The following is a 12,794-nucleotide window of genomic DNA, read 5'->3' as shown; positions in this document are numbered from 1 at the left end:
TGCTGCCGACAAGCCAGGGGGCTCCGACAAGCAATACTGCAAGATCCACCGCACCAAGGGTCACGACCTCCAGAACTGCCGACAAGTCGTGCTGCTTGCTGAGAAGCAAAAGGCCGAGTATGAGAGGCGGGACAAGGAGAAGGGTCAGTATGGTGCCGAAGGATCCAGCAAGAAGTGTGGCGGCCAAGGAGGCCGCAGCGGCAAGGATAACCAACAAGAGAGGCCCGCTCGGGGCCGCGACAAGAAGCAGGAAGACGACGATCATGACGAGGACGACGAGTCCGGCGAGCAAGAGTTTCAAAAGGCTACAGAGGCCATGTGCGTCGATGGTGGCGCCTCGCTGCACGCTTCTCACCGCCAGCTCAAGCAGTGGGCACGTGAGATCACAGCAGCGGAGCCATCGTTCGATGCTCAGAAGCCGCTGAAGTGGTCCAGCACGCCCATCATTTTTTATGCCGAGGATCACCCTGATCGCACAACTGCGGTCGGGTGTTTTCTGTTGTTGGTTTCACCAATGATACGCAACCTCAAGGTGAACAAGATGCTGGTTGACGGCAGGGCCGGTCTGAACTTGATCTCACCCGTTGTGATCAAAAGGCTGCAAATTCCTGACGGAGACCTCGAGGAGACGGGCACCTTTCAAGGGGTCAACCCGGGAATGAGCCAGCCGAAGGGGAAGGTCACGTTACCTGTGACGTTTGGAGGCGAGTTGAACTACAGGATGGAGAGGATTGTCTTCGATGTAGCCAAGATCCCTTTGCCCTACAATGGGATCCTCGGCCGCCCGGCACTAGCCAAGTTTATGGCGGCGTTGCATTACGCCTACAACACGCTGAAGATGCCTGGGCCGATGACCATCATCACCGTTCCCTGCGATAAGAAGGATGTGTTGATCTACGCCGACCTACTCTACCGGGAAGAAGTTGCAGCAGCTGCCGCCAAGGCACTTGATCCTGCCACTGAAGCCCCGGGAGGGAAGAAGAAGACCGGCAAGACCTCTCGCACCCACTCCGGCAAGCGCACCTCTTCGGAGTGTTGTGCTACCGTCGAGGACATGCCAGAGAGCTCCACCGGAAGAGCAAGAAATCCAGAGCTGCGCCACCAGAGACCAAGAAGGTGTCCGTCAAGGAGGATGGCACGGGAGGGGCTTTCACCATAAGCTCCACCCTCGACAACAAATAGGAAAGTGCGCTCGTCACTTTCCTGCGGGCGAATGTCGATGTGTTTGCATGGCAAGCATCCGACATCCCCGGCGTTCCCAGGGAAGTGATTGAGCACCATCTTGCTGTATGCCCCCATGCGTGACCCGTCAAGCAGAAGGTCAGGAAGCAAGCTTTGGAACGGCAGGAGTTCATCACAAAGGAGATCAGGAAGTTGGAAGCAGCAGGCTTGGTGAGGGGACTACTCCATCCGACATGGTTGGCCAATCCGGTGGTTGTGCGCAAGGCAAACGGGAAGTGGAGGTTGTGTATTGACTACACAGATATCAATAAGGCTTGTCCTAAGGATCCATTCCCGTTGCCACGCATCGACCAGATTGTTGACTCCACGGCCGGGTGTGATCTGTTATCATTCCTCGACGCCTACTCGGGCTACCACCAGATCTTCATGACAAGAGAAGACGAAGATAAGACATCATTTATCACCCCATGTGGTACGTATTGCTTTTTACGGATGCCTTTCGGGTTGAAGAGTGCTGGCTCGACGTTCACGAGGGCGGTCCAAATTGGTTTTGAGACCCAGCTACATAGAAATATGGAAGCTTACATGGATGACATAGTGGTCAAAACCAAGGACAAGGCAACTCTCGTACAAGACTTAGAAGAGACGCTTGCCAACCTGCGCAAGATCAACCTCAAGCTGAACCCTGAGAAGTGTGTCTTCGGCGTTCCGTCCGGAAAACTTCTCGGGTTCTTTGTGTCGCAGCGTGGAATCGAGGCAAACCCAGACAAGATCAAGGCTATCGAGCAGATTGAGGCGCCCAAGCGGAACAAGGATGTGCGTTGGCTCACTGGCTGCGTTGCTGCCATGAGCCGATTCATCTCCAAGTCTGCCGAGCGCGCCCTTCCCTTTTTCAAGATTTTGAAAAAGGTGGGCCCAATGGAGTGGACCCCGGAAGCCGAAGCAGCACTACAGGATCTGAAGAAATACCTCTCTTCTACACCAGTACTGGTGGTGCCTAAACCGCAAGAGTCATTGCTGCTGTGTCTGTTGGCGACGAATCAAGTGGTCAGCGCCGCGCTGGTGGCGCAGAGGGAGGTCGACGAAGAGGCAGTGGCAACGGCAAGACCGGCGGATGGCAAGTCAGAGATTCCCCCTGCAGGGCCTAGTGCCGGCAAGGCAAGGCCCCCGGCGGAGTCTGACGCCATCGGGACAGGGCCCACGCAGCCAAATGAAGTGGTGCAGAAGAAGAAGATGATGCAGCACCCGGTTTACTTTGTCAGCTCCCTCTTGCAGGGGGCTAGGTCAAGGTACTCCGGTGTGCAGAAACGGCTCTTCGCCCTCCTTATGGCCTCGAGGAAGCTGCGTCATTACTTCAAAGCCCACGAGATCACTGTCGTCACCCACCTCCCGTTGCAACGGATACTGCACAACCCAGACGCAACCGGAAGGATTGTGGAGTGGGCCTTCGAGTTATCAAGCTTTGGTTGAAGTTTGAAAGTACTTCGACAATCCAGAGCAGAGTCTTGGCGGAGTTCATTGCAGAATGGACCTCAACGCCTGACGAGGAAATCCAGGAGACCACTCTCCCCGGCAAGAAAGCAAGTCACAACTGGATCATGTACTTTGATGGGGCTTTCTCACTGCAAGGTGCCGGTGCTGGTGTGCTGCTCGTCGCACCCACCGGAGAGCACCTCAAGTATGTAATCCAGATGCACTTTCCCAGGGAGATGTCCACCAACAATACTGCTGAGTACGAGGGGTTTCTTCACGGTCTCAAGATCGCGACAAACCTCAGGGTTAAGAAACTCATCGTTAGGGGTGATTCGCAGCTTGTCGTCAGACAAGTCAACAAAGATTATCAGAGCCCACTGATGGAGGCCTACATAGATGAGGTGAGGAAGCTGGAGGAGTGCTTTGACGGTATGCAAGCGGAGCATGTTCCCCGAGTGGAGAACGACATCGCCGATTACCTGTCAAAGCGCGCTGCATTCAAGCTACCTGTGGAACCAGGTACTTTTTTGCGTCGGTTAACTCAACCATCCGTCGAACCATCAACGGAGCAGAACAAACGGAGGAAATAAGGCCCTGGCAAGTACTTCCCCGCTGAGCCCCCGGGGGCCACCGGCAAGGGTGTTGCCGTGGATTCTGAGCCTGCTGAGGAGCAACTGACTCCGGCTGGCCGTCAAGCCCTAGCCATAGAGATGGCCGCTCCCATGGCAAAAGAAATGCCTTTGGTCCTTGCCATCAAGCCCCAGGCTCCAGCATGGGCACAGCATACCGTCCGATTCCTCCAAATAGGGAAGCTTCCTGAGGAGCAGGAAGAAGCAGAAAAAGTAGCCCGTCAGTCTGCTATGTATCAGTTCGTCGATGACGTTCTGTACAGGAGGAGACCGAACGGTGTGAAATTGAAGTGCATTCCCCGGGAGGAAGGACTGCAGCTGTTGGCGGAGATACACGGAGGCATATGTGGCTCCCACATAGGGTCGAGGGCCCTTTCCGGCAAGGCATTCCGGCAGGGTTTCTTCTGGCCCACTGCCCTCCAGGATGCAACGGCACTAGTAACCAAGTGTGAAGCGTGTCAGTTCCATTCGAAGAAGCTTCATCAACTAGCTCAAGCCCTTCAAACAATTCCTCTTTCCTGGCCATTCTCGGTCTGGGAGCTCGACATCCTGGGCCCTTTCCCCCGCGCTGTCGGGGGCTTTGAGTACTTGTACGTTGCGATCGACAAGTTCACAAAATGGCCGGAGGTGGAAGTAGTGAGGAAGGTGACAGCACAGTCAGCCGTCAAGTTCTTCAAGGGGCTAGTTTGCCATTTTGGTGTGCCAAACAGAGTCATCACCGACAACGGCACGCAGTTCACAAGCCACACCTTCATGCAATACATCCAAGACCTCGGCAGCAAGGGTTGTTTTGCTTCCGTGGCACACCCACGGAGAAACGGTCAGGCGGAGAGGGCAAATGCTGAAGTGTTGCGAGGCCTGAGGACAAAGACTTTTGACAGGCTGCACAAGAGCGGAAGGCGCTGGACTGATGAGTTGTCGGCGGTTCTTTGGTCGATCAGGACGACGCCAAATCGAGCCACCGGCCAGACACCCTTTGCCCTGGTATACGGGGCAGAAGCAGTTCTCCCCACGGAACTCATATACGGGTCACCTCGAGTGCTCGCTTATGACGAGCTTGAGCAAGAGCAATTGCAGCAAGATGACACAACGCTCCTTGAGGAAGATCGTCTTCGGGCGGCTGTGAGAGCAGCACACTACCAGCCAGCCTTGCGCCGCTACCATAGCCACAGGGTTCATGCCCGAAGCTTTGAGGAAGGCGACCTTGTTCTTCGGCGCGTTCAATCGGCCCAGAATTCGAACAAATTGATGCCAAAGTGGGAAGGCCCTTATCGGGTAATACGAGTCACCAGGCCCGGCGCAGTCCGCCTGGAGACCGAAGATGCTATTCCAGTGAGCAACTCCTGGAACATTGAACATCTTCGCAAGTTTTACCCATAAGGCGCGGTTGCCGGGCCACCTGGCAAACCACCTTTTGTACAAGCCTTGCCAACAAGGCATGTAACCCTCTGTACAAAGCCAGGCGCAGACCCTGAGCATAAATAAATGAAGCGTTGGTGCCCTAAGTTATAGCATGCATGCTAGGTTAAGTCTCTCCCTCGGTTAGGGTTGATAGTGCTTAGCGGCGAATAACCCTAGCCTAGATGTCGAGTGTGCGTCTTTCTGTCCTCTTTGGTTCGCAGGGCACGTGGACACTTCTGCTGAGCCACTTGGAAGAAAGAGAACGGATCGGCGCTCCGGCTCCGGCAAGCCAAGACTGCCGGAAGCTGAAGACACAAGGATCCAACCACGGCAAGCCAAGGTTGCCGGGGGCTGCGGATTCAGATAAGTCTTTCATCCCCTGTTATGCATTTCCGTATGGAACTGGGACATGTGAAACCTCGTTTAAATTCTTAAACCACCGTGCTCCCCTTTTCCTGTACCCAAGAGCTATCCCCTGGGTCGGAACTTGGTCGTAGACGCAGTGGCAAGAAAATGCACGAGGGGGCCAACTCTACTTCGCCCTTGCCTCCGCCAAGAGCGTGAGAATGGTCAACTGAAGTGGGGGGATGGCAAGGCCTGTGCCGGGCGACAATGTTTATCTTAAAACTAACAAGGATTCGTTCCTTGGCATGGGCCTCGCTCACGCACAAAGAACTCGGCAAGCACCCTTTTTCATTAAAAACGCCCCATACAGGTACAGTTCATACGGGATGAAAAACATGAGCAAGGGGATTACAAGTTTTAAGTCTAACAAGTGCCCGCAGGCTTACAAACTAAAAAAGATAAGATGCCCGTAATCCCTTTCTTGTCCCTCTCTTCAGAAGATGGAACAAGGTAGGAGGGAAAAAGGAGCGCCTAGGCGAGGTGCGAGAAGCAGAAGGCACCAAGAGAGCATCCCGGTGCCAGGAGAGGAGCTGGAAGATGAGGCAGCAGCCCGACAATACGCGACGAAGGCGTCGATGCCCGCGTACTCCGACTTGATGGCCGCCGCCCGCCTTCTTCGCCTTCTCCAGCCCTCCTACGCCAGCTGAGGAGTCCTGGACTAAGGGGTCCTCAGGCGTCCAGCCTGTTAGCCATGCGCCGGACTGATGGGTTGTGAAGACATGAAGATCGAAGACTGCACCCGTGTCCGGATGGGACTCTCCTTGGCGTGGAAGGCAAGCTTGGCGACCGAATATGAAGATTCTTTTCCTTTGTAACCGACCATGTGTAACCCCAGATCTCCCCGGTGTCTATATAAACCGGAGGACCTAGTCCGAAAAGGGGGATATTCATTACCATAGTCATACAGGCTAGACTTCTAGGGTTTAGCCATAACGATCTCGTGGTAGATCAACTCTTGTAATAATCATATTCATCAAGATCAATCAAGCAGGAAGTAGGGTATTACCTCCATAGAGAGGGCCCGAACCTGGGTAAACATCGTGTTCCCTGTCTCCTGTTACCATCGACCTTAGACGCACAGTTCGGGACCCCCTACCCGAGATCTGCCAGTTTTGACACCGACATTGATGCTTTCATTGAGAGTTCCACTATGCCATCCCCAAAAGGTTTGATGGTCCCTTCAATTGTTAACAATGATGCTATCCATGGAGAAACCTTTCTCCCCGGACAGATCTTCATGTTCGGCGGCTTCGCACTGCAGGCCAACTCGTTTGGCCACCTGGAGCAGATCGATAGCTACGCCCCTGGCCATCAAGTCAGATTTGGGAGCTTGGATTACGTTGCGGACATCCGTGGAGATTTGATCTTCGCCGGATTCGAGACCGCGGCGATCGCTCCTGGTCACTTTGACGGACATGACCTAAATCTGTCGTCAGACCATATCCAGGAGATAGCTCGTGTAACCCCTCTGGCTTTAGATCCAGAGCACGCTGTGGCATCAAAGGATCGGAGTCTTGACCCCACCAGGGAGGCCACAGACTCCCCGGCATTGGAGCCGCACATGGACTTAACCTCACACAATATCTGTTTCACCGGAATTCCGGACTCATCTCTGGTTATAAGTTCCGAACCAGATGAGCCCGCGGACGTCGAACTTGATCGTTTATCGATCTTCCAATTCAGCGCGACAGATATTTTCCAACACTCGCCCTGGGGCGATGAATACCCACAAGTATAGGGGATCGCAACAGTTTTCGAGGGTAGAGTATTCAACCCAAATTTATTGATTCGACACAATGGGAGCCAAAGAATATTCTCAAGTATTAGCAGTTGAGTTGTCAATTCAACCACACCTGGATAACTTAATATCTGCAGCAAAGTATTTAGTAGCAAAGTAATATGATAGTAGTGGTAACGGTAACAAAGGTAACAGTAGCAAAAGTAATGTTTTTTGGTGTTTTGTAGTGATTGTAACAGTAGCAACGGAAAAGTAAATAAGCGAAGAACAATATGTGAAAAGCTCGTAGGCATTGGATCGGTGATGGAAAATTATGCCGGATGCGGTTCATCATGTAACAATCATAACATAGGGTGACACAGAACTAGCTCCAATTCATCAATATAATGTAGGCATGTATTCCGTGGCAGTGGGGTCCTAATGGAAACTAAGGGATATTAAGGCCTCCTTTTAATAGAGTACCGGAACTAAGCATTAGCACATAGTGAATACATGAACTCCTCAAACTACGGTCATCACCGGGAGTGGTCCCGATTATTGTCACTTCGGGGTTGCCGGATCATAACACATAGTAGGTGACTATAGACTTGCAAGATAGGATCAAGAACTCACATATATTCATGAAAACATAATAGGTTCGGATCTGAAATCATAGCACTCGGGCCCTAGTGACAACCATTAAGCATAGCAAAGTCATAGCAACATCAATCTTAGAACATAGTGGATACTAGGGATCAAACCCTAACAAAACTAACTCGATTACATGATAGATCTCATCCAACCCATCACCGTCCAGCAAGCCTACGATGGAATTACTCACGCACGGCGGTGAGCATCATGAAATTGGTGATGGAGGATGGTTGATGATGACGACGGCGACGAATCCCCCTCTCCGGAGCCCCGAACGAACTCCAGATCAGCCCTCCCGAGAGGTTTTAGGGATTGGCGGCAGCTCCGTATCATAAAACGCGATGAATCCTTCTCTCTGATTTTTTTCTCCCCGAAAGCAAATATATAGAGTTGGAGTTGAGGTCGGAGGAGCTCCAGGGGGCCCACGAGGTAGGGGGCGCGCCCTAGGGGGGCAGGCGCGCCCTCCACCCTTGTGGACAGGGTGTGGGCCCCCTGGTCTTCATCTTTTGCAAGGATTTTTTATTATTTCCAAATATACGTTCCATGGAGTTTCAGGTCCGAGAACTTTTGTTTCTGCACATAAATAACACCATGGAAAGTCTGCTGAAAACAGCGTCAGTCCGGGTTAGTTCCATTCAAATCATGCAAGTTAGAGTCCAAAACAAGGGCAAAAGTGTTTGGAAAAGTAGAGACGACGGAGACGTATCAAATCCCCCAAGCTTAAACCTTTGCTTGTCCTCAAGCAATTCAGTTGATAAACTGAAAGTGATAAAGAAAAACTTTTACAAAATCTGTTTGCTCTTGTTGTTGTAAATATGTTAAGCCAGCATTCAAGTTTTCAGCAAAGATTATGACTAACCACATTCACAATAACTATTAGGTCTCATGTTTACTCATATCAATGGCATAATCAACTAGCGAGCGATAATAATAAATCTCGGATGACAACACTTTCTCAAAACAATCATAATATGATATAACAGGATGGTATCTCGCTAGCCCTTTCTGAGACCGCAAAACATAAATGCAAAGCACCTTTAAAGATCAAGGACTGACTAGACATTGTAATTCATGGTAAAGGAGATCCAATCATAGTCATACCCGATATAAATTAATAGTAATGGATGCAAATGACAGTTGCGCTCTCCAGCTAGTGCTTTTTAATAAGAGGGTGATGACTCAACATAAAAGTAAATAGATATGCCCTTCGCAGAGGGAAGCAGGGATTTGTAGAGGTGCCAGAGCTCGGTTTTGAAATAGAGATAAATAATAGTTTGAGCAGCATACTTTCATTGTCAACATAACAACCAAGAGATGGCGATATCTTCCATGCTACACACATTATAGGCGGTTCCCAAACAGAATGGTAAAGTTTATACTCCCCCTCCACCAACAAGCATCAATCCATGACTTGCTCGAAACAACGAGTGTCTCCAACTAGCAACAGTCCCAGGGGAGTTTTGTTTGCAATTATTTTGATTTAGTTTGCATAAAGCATGGGACTGGGCATCCCGGTGACCAGCCATTTTCTCGTGAATGAGGAGCGGAGTCCACTCCTCTTGAGAATAACCCGCCTAGCATGGAAGATACGGACAGCCCTAGTTGATACATGAGCTATTCGAGCATACAAAACAGAATGTTTATTTGAAGGTTTAGAGTTTGGCACATACAAATTTACATGGAACGGCAGGTAGATACCGCATATAGGAAGGTATGGTGGACTCATATGGAATAACTTTGTGGTTTAAGGGATTGGATGCATAAGCAGTATTCCCGCTTAGTACAAGTGAAGGCTAGCAAAAGACTGGGAAGCGACCAACTAGAGAGCGACAACAGTCATGAACATGCATTAAAATTAATAAACATTGAGTGCAAGTATGAGTAGGATATAATCCACCATGAACATAAATATCATGAAGGCTATGTTGATTTGTTTCAACTATATGTGTGAACATGTGCCAAGTCGAGTCACTTAAATCATTAAAAGGAGGATACCACCCACTATACCACATCACAACCATTTTAATAGCATGTTGGCACGCAAGGTAAACCATTATAACTCATAGCTAATCAAGCATGGCACGAGCAACTATGATATCTAATTGTCATTGCAAACATGTTTATTCATAATAGGCTGAATCAGGAACAATGTACTCATCATATTTACAAAAACAAGAGAGGTCGAGTTCATACCAGCTTTTCTCATCTCAGTCAGTCCATCATATATTGTCATAATTGCCTTTCACTTGCACAACCGAACGATATAAGAATAATAAGAGTGCTCGTGCATTGGACTAAGCTGGAATCTGCGAGCATTCAATAAACAGGAGAAGACAAGGCAATATGGGCTCTTGGTTAAAGCAGCAATAATGCATATAAGAGCCACTTCAACAATTTAATCATGGTCTTCTCCTATCGACCCCCAAAGAAAAGAAAAGAAATAAAACTATTTACACGGAAAAGCTCCCAACAAGCAAAAGAAGAACGGGAAATCTTTATGGGTTTTCTTTTTAATTATTACTACTATAGCAAGAAAAGTAAACTAACTAAAAGCTACACTAATTTTTTTGGTTTTTCTTAAGGTTTAACAAACACACAAGAAGAAAGCAGGAAAAAGAAAATAAACTAGCATGGATATTACAGTGAAAGAGTATGAGCACCGACATCTAGCAATGAGTGTGTGAACATAAATGTAATGTCGATGAGAAATACGTACTCCCCCAAGCTTAGGCTTTTGGCCTAAGTTGGTTTATTGCCAAGGATGGCCTGGCGGATATCCGTAGTTGTAGCTGGGGTCGTACTGAGCTGCGGCAGTTATTGCCTCCTGAGCTACAGCGTGGCGGCGAGCTGCCTCCGCCCTCCTCTCGTACTCATCTGCCTCCTCTCTGGTAATAACATATCTTCCTTTTGCCTGATAATCAAAGAAGGCAGGAGCAGGGAGAGTAATACGGACAGCACGACGTTTGTCAAAGATTAAGCGATACCGGAGAGGTAATTCATTCCTCTCGACAAACTGGTGGTGAACCATAGCATTAAAGTCTAAATAAGTAGGAGGCAACTCAATATCATCCTCACGTATGTCCACACCAAGAAAATCAGCTATGCGGGTTGCATAAATTCCTCCAAAGAAATCTCCATTAAATCTATTATGATGCAACCTACGTGCAACAATGGCTCCCAAATTATAAGATTTGTCTCCTAACACAACACTCCTAAGAATACTGAGATCAGGGACACACATGTGACATGCTTCATCTTTACCATTTATGCACCTACCTATGAAGAGAGCAAAATAATGTATAGCAGGAAAATGAATGCTCCCTATGGTAGCTTGTGCTATGTCTCTAGATTCCCCCACAGTTATACTAGCAAGAAAATTTCTAAATTCAGATTTGCGGGGTTCACTAGCACTACCCCATTGTGGGAGTTTGCAAGCAGTGGAAAATCCTCTAAGTCCATCGTATAAGATTTTTCATCAAGATCAAACAGGACAGTTGGAGAATTACGTGAAGATGAAAATTCAAACCTCCTCACAAATGAACTACTGAGATAGTGGTATTGGCGGCACTTCTCTGCCTCGAAGCTCACAAGATCAGCGTTACGCAAATATGCGTTAAATTCTTCCTTGATTCCCGCTCGATCCATGAAATTTTCTGAAGGCCATTCACAAGGCCGCACTGGAGCGTCCCTTGGTGGCTCCTCGTCAACATCACGCATTGCAAGCATGGGTCCTTGCTTCCTTGAAGAACCACCTTGGAACATTTCCCTAAGCATATTTCTTCCTCTAAAAAATTTCTGAAAGTTTTAGTAACTTCAAATAAAAGTGAACCAAGCTCAATAAAATTGATAGCAACTACTCCTACAAGTGCCTAGAGACTATATCAAGCATTAGAACTACTTGGAACCATATAAATTTGACATGCAAGCTCAAGAACATGGTCACCTAGGCAGCACAAATTTGCAATGAATAGAACACTAGAACAAAAAATAATTGGACCAATGGAGGAGTCACATTCCAAGGAACAATCCCCCCAAGCAGTTTTGTGAGAGGTGCTTTGAGCAAGGAGATCGAAAATCGCAGCAAATGAGCTAGAACTCGTGCTTGAGCTGGATATTGGTGTTTGTGGGAGGAAGAAGGAGTGTGTGGGTGCAGGGATAAGTGGAGGGGAGCCACAGTGGGCCCACGAGGCAGGGGGGCGCGCCCTCAGGGGGTAGCGCACGCCCTCCACCCTCGTGGCCAGGTGCTTGCCCCTCCTGCTGTGTTCTCAGTGCGAGATATTCTCAAATATTCTAGAAAAAATCATATTCCATTTTCAGGGCATTTCGAGAACTTTTATTTTCGGGGTATTTTTATATTGCACGAATAAATCAGGAAACAGACAGGAAAATACTATTATTACTTTATTTCAACTAAATAACAGAAAATAGAGAGAGGGTACAGAAGGTTGTGCCTTCTAGTTTCATCCATCTCATGCTCATCAAAAAGAATTCACTAACATGGTTGATCAAGTCTTGTTAACAAACTCATTCTGAATAACATGAAACCGGAGAAATTTCGAATAACACTATGTTACCTCAACGGGGATATGCACATCCCCTATAGTAAGAATATCATATTTCTTCTTGACAGTAGGAAGAGGAGATTCAAAACCTCCAAAAATAATCGATGGAATTTTTCCAATAGAATTGATACTGTGGACCTGAGGTTGTTTCCTCGGAAAGTGTACCGTATGCTCATTACCATTAACATGAAAAGTGACATTGCCTTTGTTGCAATCAATAACAGCCCCTGCAGTATTCAAAAAAGGTCTTCCAAGAATAATAGACATACTATCGTCCTCGGGAATATCAAGAATAACAAAGTCCGTTAAAATAGTAACGTTTGCAACCACAACAGGCACATCCTCACAAATACCGACAGGTATAGCAGTTGATTTATCAGCCATTTGCAAAGATATTTCAGTAGGTGTCAACTTATTCAAATCAAGTCTACGATATAAAGAGAGAGGCATAACACTAACACCGGCTCCAAGATCACATAAAGTAGTTTTAACATAGTTTCTTTTAATGGAGCATGGTATAGTGGGTACTCCTGGATCTCCTAGTTTCTTAGGTATTCCACCCTTAAAAGTATAATTAGCAAGCATGGTGGAAATCTCAGCTTCAGGTATCTTTCTCTTATTTGTAACAATATCTTTCATATGCTCAGCATAAGGATTCATTTTGAGCATATCAGTTAAACGCATACGCAAAAAGATAGGTCTAATCATTTCAGCAAAGCACTCAAAATCCTCATCATCCTTTTTCTTGGATGGTTTGGGAGGAAAAGGCATGGG

This window comes from Aegilops tauschii, chromosome 7 (assembly GCF_002575655.3).
Source record: "Aegilops tauschii subsp. strangulata cultivar AL8/78 chromosome 7, Aet v6.0, whole genome shotgun sequence".
NCBI classification, from domain to species: domain Eukaryota; kingdom Viridiplantae; phylum Streptophyta; class Magnoliopsida; order Poales; family Poaceae; genus Aegilops; species Aegilops tauschii.
The sequence above is the reverse complement of the archived record's forward strand: the minus strand, read 5'-3'. Positions refer to the sequence as shown.